At 44.3% G+C, this 14,862-nt stretch overlaps 8 non-coding genes across 8 annotated transcripts; 3 read left to right on the top strand and 5 right to left on the bottom strand.

Annotated features, from left to right (window-relative positions):
- Positions 1-448: 448 nt before the first annotated feature.
- On the bottom strand, positions 449-589 carry LOC116952418 (U4 spliceosomal RNA). Its single transcript, XR_004404438.1, has one exon. It is a non-coding gene; the product is annotated as a U4 spliceosomal RNA (small nuclear RNA).
- Positions 590-2,521: 1,932 nt separating this feature from the next.
- On the bottom strand, positions 2,522-2,662 carry LOC116952415 (U4 spliceosomal RNA). Its single transcript, XR_004404435.2, has one exon. It is a non-coding gene; the product is annotated as a U4 spliceosomal RNA (small nuclear RNA).
- Positions 2,663-5,031: 2,369 nt separating this feature from the next.
- LOC116952413 (U4 spliceosomal RNA) lies at positions 5,032-5,172 on the top strand. Its single transcript, XR_004404433.1, has one exon. It is a non-coding gene; the product is annotated as a U4 spliceosomal RNA (small nuclear RNA).
- Positions 5,173-6,116: 944 nt separating this feature from the next.
- LOC116952431 (U4 spliceosomal RNA) lies at positions 6,117-6,257 on the bottom strand. Its single transcript, XR_004404450.2, has one exon. It is a non-coding gene; the product is annotated as a U4 spliceosomal RNA (small nuclear RNA).
- A 2,315-nt stretch (positions 6,258-8,572) lies between these two features.
- On the top strand, positions 8,573-8,713 carry LOC142931021 (U4 spliceosomal RNA). The gene has a single exon (XR_012947020.1). It is a non-coding gene; the product is annotated as a U4 spliceosomal RNA (small nuclear RNA).
- A 937-nt stretch (positions 8,714-9,650) lies between these two features.
- On the bottom strand, positions 9,651-9,791 carry LOC116952412 (U4 spliceosomal RNA). Its single transcript, XR_004404432.2, has one exon. It is a non-coding gene; the product is annotated as a U4 spliceosomal RNA (small nuclear RNA).
- A 1,935-nt stretch (positions 9,792-11,726) lies between these two features.
- Positions 11,727-11,867, bottom strand: LOC116952411 (U4 spliceosomal RNA). The gene has a single exon (XR_004404431.2). It is a non-coding gene; the product is annotated as a U4 spliceosomal RNA (small nuclear RNA).
- A 2,701-nt stretch (positions 11,868-14,568) lies between these two features.
- On the top strand, positions 14,569-14,709 carry LOC142931015 (U4 spliceosomal RNA). The gene has a single exon (XR_012947013.1). It is a non-coding gene; the product is annotated as a U4 spliceosomal RNA (small nuclear RNA).
- The last annotated feature ends 153 nt before the right edge of the window (positions 14,710-14,862 follow it).

The raw sequence follows: 14,862 nt of genomic DNA, 5'->3' as shown, positions 1-14,862 counted from the left end.
GGTATTTATATTTATTGTAAAATTTTACATAAGATGTCAAGCAATAGAAACAGAGTATCACTGACCTCTTGCATTTGTTATTCCACTTACAACCAAAAGTATTAGGGAACAGCCGATTTCTGAATAATAAAAACGGAAATATTATTTTGGGAGGGAGGGGGGAGTTGGGAAGGTAATAGATGGAAGGTAGAGAGAAGCTGGGTTAGTGATGCTAATGTGAGACAATTTGCATGTCAATGGTACAGGATCCTGCAGCGTTGGCTGTCGCGCTGTGAGAGCCGGGGATGCAGCCATGGGCTGACTAGTTGATTTAATTGGGTACAACGCAGTTTGAGAAATTGTGTCTACGATTGCCAGTCCAGTGCAAAATAATTTCAATCTTGGCAGGTGTAGGTCCTGCTACCTTAAAACTTCAAGCAAATTCTACACTTCATTAAACAACCCAAAGCTCGCGAAAGAGCTTGCAAAAATTGCCGACGCCGACTGTGTTTCAAGTCAGCGTGGCGGGGTATTGGGAAAAGTTTTCAATTAGCAATAATCGCGCCTCGGATAAACCTCATTGGCTACGATACTGCCACTGCGCAAAGCTGGTTTGTTGATGTCGGCCCGTTCCCTCTTAAGTGACGCGGGACTACCTCAACACCATGGGTTCATTCAAATACTAAAATCAACACATCCACTAAAAAACATTTGATGTTCTTATATAATAAAATAAGGATTTTACTAAATATATTTATAAAATTTAATGAAACCGATAGTCAATTACTCGATTAATTGGATGAGGAGATATGTTAACATTGTCCGTGCCTCTTCCCGCGTGTGCCGCTGGACGGGAGGTGATAGCTGGCACTTGGGGACGTCATCGGTATACAACACGTAACTTCGAAGTGGTGTCCTGTTAAAGTGCAAATAAAGTTAAGAGTGTGATCATTTATGCGAGACTTTGTGAGACCGTGGATTTTATTGGTGGAAAAGCTAAATAATATTTACGTTTAAATTATTCAGAAATCAGCTGTTCCCTTGTAAGATTAGGGTTTTTCCCCTTTAATTCTGGCAACAATACTGAAACCTTTTTACAAGGAATCATTTCTGCATTAACCACAGTACTTGCAGTCAAATGCAATCAAAAAACACTATGATAATATACGCATTGTCCTTGAAATTGATTGGTCCACACCAAGGGACGGCTTTCTTTTGAGCCTCGACCCAATTGGTACTGGCTAAGGAGGTCTAATGATGTAAATGCTCACCCCGAGCCCTCATTACTTTGATAGTGCATTGTCTTTGAGCTGTACGCCTTTTGGCGTCCTCTGGTCGAGCACAACCCCCACCCCGTGTGCGAGGGGAAGGGGCGTGGGGCTAGACACTAATTGGCAGGGCCTAACCCGTCCATAAATGCGTCACACACCTAGGGGGGGTCAGACATTTGTGACGGGTTGTGACGGGTTGTGACGAGGGGGGTTTTGAGAAATGTGACGTCACATCAAAATGCGCCACTTTAAATAAATATAAACAATAGAATTGTTACAACACAAATTTTGATTAATTTTCATTATTAACTATTTGATTATTTAAATTTACTAAGGTTACCTTTTATTTATTCCATGAAGGAGCATTTTGCTTCTCCATGGGAGAATGGAGAAGCATTTTGTAAATGTTTTGAATGATTGTTATTAAACTTTATATTTTAATTATTCTACCAGGGCTTTTCATTCTGTGGAATGAATATGTGATTGTTATAATTGTACTCTCCATTTTGCTTCGTTCTACTACAAAGTTTCAAGTATTTTTTAATAGTTATAATAACTTTTCCTATTTTATAATTATCAGTTAGACGTTGAATATTTTCAAGTGAATTTTATGCTAAATTTCAGCTTTCCAACGTCTCCTTTTTAATACGTGTTTTCTCCTACAACATCAGAGTGCAGCGCCACATTAAATACGCACTGCAATGACAATAGTTTAAATTGATTTGAAGCATGTTTTATTTTCAAAATTGGAAATATGATTTTGGGGGGAGGGGCAGAGATTTGTGACGTCATATTTGAGGGGGGGTCTGACTTCTTGTGACGCCGTGTGACGAGGATGGGAAGGGGGGTAAATAATCGGCCAAAATCGGGTGAGGTAATTTATGGACGGCCCCTAAATGATAATGGGCGGGGCCTTAAAAGGAAAGGCGCGGGGGTGAGAAGCAGCAACATCTGGGCCTGATCATTATTTATTACGAAGGGGCAGGGGAAAGGGGCACAGCTTGCAGACATAGAACTTTGCTGTTGATTTCATGGAAAGAGAACAGCATAACGATAGTGCCGGGGATGCAGCCATGGGCTGGACCAGTTAATTTTATTGGGGTGCAACGCAGTTTGAGAAATTGGGTCTGCGACCTCTGTCTTGCCAGTCCAGTGGAAATATATTTAAATCTCGGCAAGTATTGGTTCTGCTACCTTAAAACCTCAAGCAAATTCTACACTTCACTAAACAACCCTAAGGTAAATTCTACACTTCATTAAACAACCCAAAGCTCCCGAAAGAGCTTGCAAAAATTGCCGACGCCGACTGTGTTTCAAGTCAGCGTGGCGGGGTATTGGGAAAAGTTTTCAATCAGCAATAATCGCGCCTCGGATAAACCTCATTGGCTACGATACTGCCACTGCGCAAAGCTGGTTTGTTGAGGCTGGCCCGTTCCCTCTTAAGTCCCTCGGGACTACCTCAACGTCAAGGGTTAATTCAAATACTAACATCAACACATCCAGTAAAAAACACATTGAATTTGCTTATATAATACAATAAGGATTTTACCAAACAAATTTAAATAATTTAATTAAACCGATGGTTAATTATTCGATTAATTGGATGAGGAGATATGTTAACATTGTCCGTGCCTCTTTCCGCGTGTGCCGCTGGACGGGAGGTGATGGCTGGCGCTTGGGGACGTCATTGGTATACAACACGTGACTTCGAAGTGGTGTCCTGTTAAAGTGCAAATAAAGCTGAGTGCGATAATTTGTGCGAGGCTTTGTGATGCCGTTGATTTTATTTGTTGAAAAGCAAAATAATATTTACGTTTTAATCATTCAGAAATCGGCTGTTGCCTTATAGTTTTGGTTGTAAGTGGAATAACAAATGCAAAAGGTCAGTGATACTCTGTTTCTATTGCTTAAACTGTAATGGTAAATTTTTCAATAATAAAAAATACCGTCACCTTATTGGATGACAACGGGATAATCAATCTGTTATTATCTGGCTGCTATAAGAGGCATTCTGGTCCGACTGTGACACGCGCGCACTGCCACCCTCCTCACAACCCCCACCCAGCCCGCTGATCCCGACGGAATGTTTCTATTTGCTATATTGGGTTCGCGCTGGACAGGGCCCACGTTGTGGGGATAGAGTGATCTCGCCAATCACGTGGATGAGTGTGCTGATGAGACCTGGAAAGTCAAAACCTGCTCCAAAATGTTCCGTTTTAATAAATAGTGCGGATGGCAAATAACGAACCCGGCAACCTGAGTTGGATTCCGGGCCACGCACGGCTATCAGCAGTGCCAAATTACATCAGCAACGGTGGTGTGGGCCCACCTTTCACGAAACTCACACACTGACCAGCGCGGATGATCAAGCAACTCTCATGACCAACGCAGCGTTTGGAGAGGCCTTCATCCAGCAGTGGATGAACAAACGGCTGAGAATTGTAAACGTATCTGGGTTTGGGTTTACTGCTGTGCTAACAGATTGGTTACGTAACCGCACTAATTGGGGGAAGTCCAGATTATGAATGAATAATTCCGACAATGCTTGCCGTCGTGTAAAGGGTTAGCATACTGCACTTGCAATACAGAAGCCTCGACTTCGGTTTTATCACCAGGCGCGGCAAATGGAACAATGGTGGCAATGTTTCTTAAATCCCTCCTCGACCTCACTCCGCCCAGCAGTAGAACCTCGCCTCCTCTGGCCTCTCTGCGTGCCGTGAAGAAGGGGCCATTAGCCCGAAACGTCGCCTAGCATGTCCTTCCCAACGTGCTCTTTTACGAACGTGTTGAGTATCGGGACACGTGCGGTGGGTTAAAGCGTGGGTACTGCCACCTCTTTCACAACGTCTGAGCCCAAGCATGGAAGGCTACGAGACAAATGCCCTGGAGTGGAGACCCCCTTCCGCCAGCAGTGGCGTGAGCGAGCAATTGCCGTGCCGCGCCTTTACATAGGGAGCATGGAATAACTTCGCGTTCATGAAGAGGTGGGAGGGAGGGCCTTGTATGGCCTTGAATAGCCTGCGACGCCCTCTTGTGGATTTAGTTGGTCAAAAAAGAGACATCGTTCGTACGCGACATTTTCACGTCGTGCCGTGCTACTCGACTTGTCAATGTCGTGAGGGTTTCACTCTCCATCGCACCGCGTGTGCTGAAGGCGCAGCTAAATTGGCACGTTGTGTTTACGTGACGAACCTTGCGAATCGTCCGTGTTCGACTGGTGGCGGGTGTAACGACGCACTAAAATTTGCGCTATTTAACCCAACAACAACGGACCATAAACCTCAATTATGGAAAACATCAGTGTGTCTTTACGTCTGGCCCTGGTAGAGTGTTTCTGATTTTAAATTTTTAAAAACATTTTTTAACGCAATTTAAACTCAAGTGTTTATTATATGTTAATGTTGACTAAAGTTTTCGTGACTGCAGGAATTCATCTTCTTTGGGTCTTTCGGTAAAGTCACGTAGATAGGTTCAAAGAAAATAATGAATGACGTTACCAAACCTCCCGACCAGCGGTACGCGTGGGAAGAGGTCGGCAAAAGTCTGAGTACTCTGCAGTTAAGTTCCTCATACAATGAGTCGAGTAATCGACTATCAAAATATTAACTAACATCGTTATTTATATATTTACGCGCTTTGACTCCAAAAACCTGATTTATAGATACAATGTTTTTTTTATATATTTTGTAATCGATTCGTTTATCGTCGCCTTTGGACTGATCCCATGGCGTTGAGGTGGTTCCGCGTCGCTTAATAGGGAACGGGCCAGCCGCAACAAACCAGCTTTGCGCAGTGGCAGTATCGTAGCCAATGAGGTTTATCCGAGGCGCGATTATTGCTAATTGAAAACTTTTCCCAATACCCCGCCACGCTGACTTGAAACACAGTCGGCGTCGGCAATTTTTGCAAGCTCTTTCGGGAGCTTTTGGTTGTTTAATGAAGTGTAGAATTTGCTTGAGGTTTCAAGGTAGTAATACCTGCGGAGACTGTACTAATTTTACTGCCAAGCCAAAGGGCGCAGACACAATGTCTCAAACTGCTTTGCACCCAATAAAATTAACTAGTCAGCCCATTGCTGCATCCCCGGCACGATAGTGTTGTTGTTGTCTGTCCCACGTGTTTGATTCCATACTTTTATTCCATGAAATCAACGGCCAAGTTCAATTTCTGTAAGCTGTGCCCCTTTCTCCTGCCCCTTCGTAAGGAATAATGATCAGGCCCTGTTGTTGCTGCTTCTTTCACCCCCGCGCCTTTCCTTTTAGGCCCCGCCCATTCTCATTTGGGCCCCGCCCATTTGTGTCTAGCCCCGCCCCTTTCCCTCGCACACGGGGTGGGGGTTGTGAGGAGGGTGGCAGTGCGCGCGTGTCGCAGTAGGACCAGAATGCCTCTTAGAGCAGCCAGATAATAACAGATTGATTATCCCGTTGTCAACCAATAAGGTGACGGTATTTTTATTTATTGTAAAATTTTACATAAGATGTTAAGCAATAGAAACAGAGTATCACTGACCTCTTGCATTTGTTATTCCACTTACAACCAAAAGTATTAGGGAACAGCCGATTTCTGAATAATTAAAACGGAAATATTATTTTGGGAGGGAGGGGGGAGTTGGGCACAGGTAATCGATGTAAGGTAGAGAGAAGCTGGGTTAGTGATGCTAATGTGAGACAATTCGCATGTCAATGGTACAGGATCCTGCAGCGTTGGCTGCTGCGCTGTGAGAGGAAAGCGCGTAACTATCGAGACGGGGATGCAGCCATGGGCTGACTAGTTGATTTAATTGGGTTCAACGCAGTTTGAGAAATTGGGTCTGCGATTGCCAGTCCAGTGCATAATAAATTCTACACTTCATTAAACAACCCAAAGCTCGCGAAAGAGCTTGCAAAAATTGCCGACGTCGACTGTGTTTCAAGTCAGCGTGGCGGGGTATTGGGAAAAGTTTTCAATTAGCAATAATCGCGCCTCGGATAAACCTCATTGGCTACGATACTGCCACTGCGCAAAGCTGGTTTGTTGAAGTCGGCCCCTTCCCTCTTAAGTCACGCGGGACTACCTCAACACCATGGGTTCATTCAAATACTAAAATCAACACGTATAATACAATCAGGATTTTACTAAACAAATTTAAATAATTAAATGAAACCGATGGTTAATTTTTAGATTAATTGGATAAGGAGATATGTTAACATTGTCCGTGCCTCTTTCCGCGTGTGCCGCTGGACGGGAGGTGATGGCTGGCGCTTGGGGACGTCATTGGTATACAACACGTGACTTCGAAGTGGTGTCCTGTTAAAGTGTAAATACAGCTGAGTGCGATTATTTGTGCGAGGCTTTGTGATACCGTGGATTTTATTTATTGAAAAGCACAATAATATTTACGTTTTAATCATTCAGAAATCGGCTGTTCCCTTATAGTTTTGGTTGTAAGTGGAATAACAAACGCAAAAGGTCAGTGATACTCTGTTTCTATTGCTTAAACTATAATGGTAAATTTTCCAATAATAAAAAATACCGTCACCTTATTGGATGACAACGGGATAATCAATCTGTTATTATCTGGCTGCTCTAAGAGGCATTCTGGTCCGACTGTGACACGCGCGCACTGCCACCCTCCTCACAACCCCCACCCAGCCCGCTGATCCCGACGGAATGTTTCTATTTGCTATATTGGGTTCGCGCTGGACAGGGCCCACGTTGTGGGGATAGAGTGATCTCGCCAATCACGTGGATGAGTGTGCTGATGAGACCTGGAAAGTCAAAGCCTGCTCCAAAATGTTCCGTTTTAATAAATAGTGCGGATGGCAAATAACGAACCCGGCAACCTGAGTTGGATTCCGGGCCACGCACGGCTATCAGCAGTGCCAAATTACATCAGCAACGGTGGTGTGGGCCCACCTTTCACGAAACTCACACACTGACCAGCGCGGATGATCAAGCAACTCTCATGACCAACGCAGCGTTTGGAGAGGCCTTCATCCAGCAGTGGATGAACAAACGGCTGAGAATTGTAAACGTATCTGGGTTTGGGTTTACTGCTGTGCTAACAGATTGGTTACGTAACCGCACTAATTGGGGGAAGTCCAGATTATGAATGAATAATTCCGACAATGCTTGCCGTCGTGTAAAGGGTTAGCATACTGCACTTGCAATACAGAAGCCTCGACTTCGGTTTTATCACCAGGCGCGGCAAATGGAACAATGGTGGCAATGTTTCTTAAATCCCTCCTCGACCTCACTCCGCCCAGCAGTAGAACCTCGCCTCCTCTGGCCTCTCTGCGTGCCGTGAAGAAGGGGCCATTAGCCCGAAACGTCGCCTAGCATGTCCTTCCCAACGTGCTCTTTTACGAACGTGTTGAGTATCGGGACACGTGCGGTGGGTTAAAGCGTGGGTACTGCCACCTCTTTCACAACGTCTGAGCCCAAGCATGGAAGGCTACGAGACAAATGCCCTGGAGTGGAGACCCCCTTCCGCCAGCAGTGGCGTGAGCGAGCAATTGCCGTGCCGCGCCTTTACATAGGGAGCATGGAATAACTTCGCGTTCATGAAGAGGTGGGAGGGAGGGCCTTGTATGGCCTTGAATAGCCTGCGACGCCCTCTTGTGGATTTAGTTGGTCAAAAAAGAGACATCGTTCGTACGCGACATTTTCACGTCGTGCCGTGCTACTCGACTTGTCAATGTCGCACCGCGTGTGCTGAAGGCGCAGCTAAATTGGCACGTTGTGTTTACGTGACGAACCTTGCGAATCGTCCGTGTTCGACTGGTGGCGGGTGTAACGACGCACTAAAATTTGCGCTATTTAACCCAACAACAACGGACCATAAACCTCAATTATGGAAAACATCAGTGTGTCTTTACGTCTGGCCCTGGTAGAGTGTTTCTGATTTTAAATTTTTAAAAACATTTTTTAACGCAATTTAAACTCAAGTGTTTATTATATGTTAATGTTGACTAAAGTTTTCGTGACTGCAGGAATTCATCTTCTTTGGGTCTTTCGGTAAAGTCACGTAGATAGGTTCAAAGAAAATAATGAATGACGTTACCAAACCTCCCGACCAGCGGTACGCGTGGGAAGAGGTCGGCAAAAGTCTGAGTACTCTGCAGTTAAGTTCCTCATACAATGAGTCGAGTAATCGACTATCAAAATATTAACTAACATCGTTATTTATATATTTACGCGCTTTGACTCCAAAAACCTGATTTATAGATACAATGTTTTTTATATTTTGTAATCGATTGGTTTATCGTCGCCTTTGGACTGATCCCATGGCGTTGAGGTGGTTCCGCGTCGCTTAATAGGGAACGGGCCAGCCGCAACAAACCAGCTTTGCGCAGTGGCAGTATCGTAGCCAATGAGGTTTATTCGAGGCGCGATTATTGCTAATTGAAAACTTTTCCCAATACCCCGCCACGCTGACTTGAAACACAGTCGGCGTCGGCAATTTTTGCAAGCTCTTTCGGGAGCTTTTGGTTGTTTAATGAAGTGTAGAATTTGCTTGAGGTTTCAAGGTAGTAATACCTGCGGAGACTGTACTAATTTTACTGCCAAGCCAAAGGGCGCAGACACAATGTCTCAAACTGCTTTGCACCCAATAAAATTAACTAGTCAGCCCATTGCTGCATCCCCGGCACGATAGTGTTGTTGTTGTCTGTCCCACGTGTTTGATTCCATACTTTTATTCCATGAAATCAACGGCCAAGTTCAATTTCTGTAAGCTGTGCCCCTTTCTCCTGCCCCTTCGTAAGGAATAATGATCAGGCCCTGTTGTTGCTGCTTCTTTCACCCCCGCGCCTTTCCTTTTAGGCCCCGCCCATTCTCATTTGGGCCCCGCCCATTTGTGTCTAGCCCCGCCCCTTTCCCTCGCACACGGGGTGGGGGTTGTGAGGAGGGTGGCAGTGCGCGCGTGTCGCAGTAGGACCAGAATGCCTCTTAGAGCAGCCAGATAATAACAGATTGATTATCCCGTTGTCAACCAATAAGGTGACGGTATTTTTATTTATTGTAAAATTTTACATAAGATGTTAAGCAATAGAAACAGAGTATCACTGACCTCTTGCATTTGTTATTCCACTTACAACCAAAAGTATTAGGGAACAGCCGATTTCTGAATAATTAAAACGGAAATATTATTTTGGGAGGGAGGGGGGAGTTGGGCACAGGTAATCGATGTAAGGTAGAGAGAAGCTGGGTTAGTGATGCTAATGTGAGACAATTCGCATGTCAATGGTACAGGATCCTGCAGCGTTGGCTGCTGCGCTGTGAGAGGAAAGCGCGTAACTATCGAGACGGGGATGCAGCCATGGGCTGACTAGTTGATTTAATTGGGTTCAACGCAGTTTGAGAAATTGGGTCTGCGAAGTGTAGAATAATAAATTCTACACTTCATTAAACAACCCAAAGCTCGCGAAAGAGCTTGCAAAAATTGCCGACGTCGACTGTGTTTCAAGTCAGCGTGGCGGGGTATTGGGAAAAGTTTTCAATTAGCAATAATCGCGCCTCGGATAAACCTCATTGGCTACGATACTGCCACTGCGCAAAGCTGGTTTGTTGAGTCCGGCCCGTTCCCTCTTAAGTCACGCGGGACTACCTCAACACCATGGGTTCATTCAAATACTAAAATCAACACATCCACTAAAAAACATTTGATGTTCTTATATAATACAATAAGGATTTTACTAAACATATTTAAATTATTTAATGAACCCGAGAGTCAATTACTCGATTAATTGGATGAGGAGATATGTTAACATTGTCCGTGCCTCTTCCCGCGTGTGCCGCTGGACGGGAGGTGATAGCAGGCACTTGGGGACGTCATCGGTATACAACACGTGGCTTCGAAGTGGTGTCCTGTTAAAGTGCAAATAAAATTAAGAGTGCGATCATTTATGCGAGGCTTTGTGAGACCGTGGATTTTATTGGTGGAAAAGCTAAATAATATTTACGTTTAAATTATTCAGAAATCAGCTGTTCCCTTGTAAGAATAGGGTTTTTCCCCTTTTATTCTGGCAACAAAACTGAAACCGTTTTACAAGGATTCATTTCTGCATTAACCACAGTACTTGCAGTCAAATCAAACAAAAAAACACACTATGATAATATACGCATTGTCCTTGAAATTGATTGGTCCACACCAAGGGACGGCTTTCTTTTGAGCCTCGACCCAATTGGTACTGGCAAAGGAGGTCTAATGATGTAAATGCTCACCCCGAGCCCTCATTACTTTGATAGTGCATTGTCTTTGAGCTGTACGCCTTTTGGCGTCCTCTGGTCGAGCACAATCCCCACCCCGTGTGGGAGGGGAAGGGGCGTGGGGCTAGACATTAATTGGCAGGGCCTAAGGCCTATAGGGCCGTCCATAAATGCGTCACACACCTAGGGGGGGTCAGACATTTGTGACGGGTTGTGACGGGTTGTGACGAGGGGGGGTTGAGAAATGTGACGTCACATCAAAATGCGCCACTTTAAATAAATATAAACAATAGAATTGTTACAACACAAATTTTGATTAATTTTCATTATTAACTATTTGATTATTTAAATTTACTAAGGTTACCTTTTATTTATTCCATGAAAGAGCATTTTGCTTCTCCATGGGAGAATGGAGAAGCATTTTGTAAATGTTTTGAATGATTGTTATTAAACTTTATATTTTAATTATTCTACCAGGGCTTTTCATTCTGTGGAATGAATATGTGATTGTTATAATTGTACTCTCCATTTTGCTTCGTTCTGCTGCAGAGTTTCAAGTATTTTTTTATAGTTATAATAACTTTTCCTGTTTTATAATTATCAGTTAGACGTTGAATATTTTCAAGTGAATTTTATGCTAAATTTCAGCTTTCCAACGTCTCCTTTTTAATACGTGTTTTCTCCTACAACATCAGAATGCAGCGCCACATTAAATACGCACTGCAATGACAATAGTTTAAATTGATTTGAAGCATGTTTTATTTTCTAAATTGGAAATATGATTTTGGGGGGAGGGGCAGAGATTTGTGACGTCATATTTGAGGTGGGGTCTGACTTCTTGTAACGCCGTGTGACGAGGATGGGAGGGGGGGGTAAATAATCGGCCAAAATCGGGTGACGTAATTTATGGACGGCCCCTAAATGATAATGGGCGGGGCCTAAAAAGGAAAGGCGCGGGGGTGAGAGAAGCAGCAACATCTGGGCCTGATCATTATTTATTACGAAGGGGCAGGGGAAAGGGGCACACCTTGCAGACACAGAACTTTGCTGTTGATTTCATGGAAAGAGAACAGCATAACGATAGTGCCGGGGATGCAGCCATGGGCTGGACCAGTTAATTTATTGGGGTGCAAAGCAGTTTGAGAAATTGGGTCTGCGACCTCTGTCTTGCCAGTCCAGTGGAAATATATTTAAATCTCGGCAAGTATTGGTTCTGCTACCTTAAAACCTCAAGCAAATTCTGCACTTCACTAAGGTAAATTCTACACTTCATTAAACAACCCAAAGCTCCCGAAAGAGCTTACAAAAATTGCCGACGCCGACTGTGTTTCAAGTCAGCGTGGCGGGGTATTGGGAAAAGTTTTCAATTAGCAATAATCGCGCCTCGGATAAACCTCATTGGCTACGATACTGCCACTGCGCAAAGCTGGTTTGTTGAGGCCGGCCCGTTCCCTCTTAAGTCACGCGGGCCTACCTCAATGCCATGGGTTCATTAAAATACTAAAATCAACACGTATAATACAAATTTTGATTTAAAGCTTTCGTGACTGCAGTAATTCATACTCTTAGTTATTTTGTTGTTTCTCTTCAACGTGACTTTACCAAAAAAACTAAGAGTACGTATAATACAATCAGGATTTTACTAAACAAATTTAAATAATTAAATGAAACCGATGGTTAATTTTTCGATTCATTGGATGAGGAGATATGTTAACATTGTCCGTGCCTCTTTCCGCGTGTGCCGCTGGACGGGAGGTGATGGCTGGCGCTTGGGCACGTCATTGGTATACAACACGTGACTTCGAAGTGGTGTCCTGTTAAAGTGTAAATACAGTTGAGTGCGATTATTTGTGCGAGGCTTTGTGATACCGTGGATTTTATTTATTGAAAAGCAAAATAATATTTACGTTTTAATAATTCAGAAATCGGCTGTTCCCTTATAGTTTTGGTTGTAAGTGGAATAACAAACGCAAAAGGTCAGTGACACTCTGTTTCTATTGCTTAAACTGTAATGGTAAATTTTCCAATAATAAAAAATACCGTCACCTTATTGGATGACAACGGGATAATCAATCTGTTATTATCTGGCTGCTCTAAGAGGCATTCTGGTCCGACTGTGACACGCGCGCACTGCCACCCTCCTCACAACCCCCACCCAGCCCGCTGATCCCGACGGAATGTTTCTATTTGGTATATTGGGTTCGCGCTGGACAGGGCCCACGTTGTGGGGATAGAGTGATCTCGCCGATCACGTGGATGAGTGTGCTGATGAGACCCGGAAAGTCAAAGCCTGCTCCAAAATGTTCCGTTTTCATAAATAGTGCGGATGGCAAATATTTAAATGGACTAAACCATTACTATTAAAAAAATATTATTTTTTATGCAATAACGAACCCGGCAACCTGAGTTGGATTCCGGGCCACGCACGGCTATCAGCAATGCCAAATTACATCAGCAACGGTGGTGTGGGCCCACCTTTCACCAAACTCACACACTGACCAGCGCGGATGGTCAAGCAACTCCCATGACCAACGCAGCGTTCGGAGAGGCCTTCATCCAACAGTGGATGAACAAACGGCTGAGAATTGTAAACGTATCTGGGTTTGGGTTTAGTGCTGTGCTAACAGATTGGTTACGTAACCGCACTAATTGGGGGGAGTCCAGATTATGAATGAATAATTACGACAATGCTTGCCGTCGTGTAAAGGGTTAGCATACTGCACTTGCAATACAGAAGCCTCGAATTCGGTTTTGTCTCCAGGCGCAGCAGATGGAACAATGGTGGCAATGTTTCTTAAATCCCTCCTCGACCTCACTCCGCCAGAACCTCGCCTCCTCTGGCCTCTCTGCGTGCCGTGAAGAAGGGGCCATTAGCCCGAAACGTCGCCTAGCATGTCCTTCCCAACGTGCTCTTTGACGAACGTGTTGAGTATCGGGACACGTGCGGTGGGTTAAAGCGTGGGTACTGCCACCTCTTTCACGACGTCTGAGCCCAAGCATGGAAGGCTACGAGACAAATGCCCTGGAGTGGAGACCCCCTTCCGCCAGCAGTGGCGTGAGCGAGCAATTGCCGTGCCGCGCCTTTACATAGGGAGCATGGAATAACTTCGCGTTCATGAAGAGGTGGGAGGGAGGGCCTTGTATAGCCTTACATGGCCTGCGCCGCCCTCTTGTGGATTTAGTTGGTCAAAGAAGAGACATCGTACTCGACATGTGTCACGTCGTGCCGTGCTACTCGACTTGTCAATGTCGTGAGGGTTTCACTCTCCATCGCACCGCGTGTGCTGAAGGCGCAGCTAAATTGGCACGTTGTGTTTACGTGACGAACCTTGCGAATCGTCCGTGTTCGACTGGTGGCGGGTGTAACGACGCACTAAAATTTGCGCGATCTAACCCAACAACAACAAGGGAAAATAAACTTCAATTATGGAATACATCAGTGTGTGTTTACGTCTGGCACTGGTAGAGTGTTTCTGCATTTAAAAATTTTAAAACATGTTTTTTATCCAATTTGAACTCAATTGTTTATTATATGTTAATGTTGACTAAAGTTTTCGTGACTACAGGAATTCAAATTCTTTTGGTCTTTCGGTAAAGTCAGGTAGATAGGTTCAAAGAAAATAACGTCGTAGTTTTTGGTTATTTTGTTATTTTCTTTGAAACTATTTGCGTGACTTCACCGAAAGACCCAAAGAATATATCTGTGAATGCTCCGTGAGTTGGGAAACAGTTCTAAGTATACTTGACGGGCGATGCCTCATGCGCAGTATCTGATGTAATTAGACGAACCTGTAACGCTGACTAGAGAGGCTTAGACTTTGTAGCATTACCACGACGAATTCACTGTATGAATGACGTCACCAAACCTCCCGTCCAGCGGCACGCGTGGGAAGAGGTCGGCAAAAGTCTGAGTACTCTCATACAATGAGTCAAGTAATCGACTATCAAAATATAAACTAACATCGTTATTTATATATTTACGCGCTTTGACTCCAAAAACCTGATTTATAGATACAATGTTTTTTTTATATTTTGTAATCGATTCGTTTATCGTCGCCTTTGGACTGATCCCATGGCGTTGAGGTGGTTCCGCGTCGCATAATAGGGAACGGGCCGGCCTCAACAAACCAGCTTTGCGCAGTGGCAGTATCGTAGCCAATGAGGTTTATCCGAGGCGCGATTATTGCTAATTGAAAACTTTTCCCAATACCCCGCCACGCTGACTTGAAACACAGTCGGCGTCGGCAATTTTTGCAAGCTCTTTCGGGAGCTTGAGTTTTTCGACGAAAGAAAAGAACGCGCGTGAGAATGTAAGGTGGTAGAAGCAGTAATAGCTGTCGTGATTGTAACAAGTAGAACCTGGACTGGCCCTCCAGTGGTTACCGGCCCTATCTCTCACAGTGCAAAGGACGACTTTATGAAA

This window comes from Petromyzon marinus, chromosome 46 (genome assembly GCF_048934315.1).
Source record: "Petromyzon marinus isolate PM22_M1 ecotype Great Lakes invasive population chromosome 46, UKy_Petmar_22M1.pri1.0, whole genome shotgun sequence".
Taxonomy (NCBI): Eukaryota; Metazoa; Chordata; class Hyperoartia; order Petromyzontiformes; family Petromyzontidae; genus Petromyzon; species Petromyzon marinus.
The sequence above is the reverse complement of the archived record's forward strand: the minus strand, read 5'-3'. Positions and strand labels throughout refer to the sequence as shown.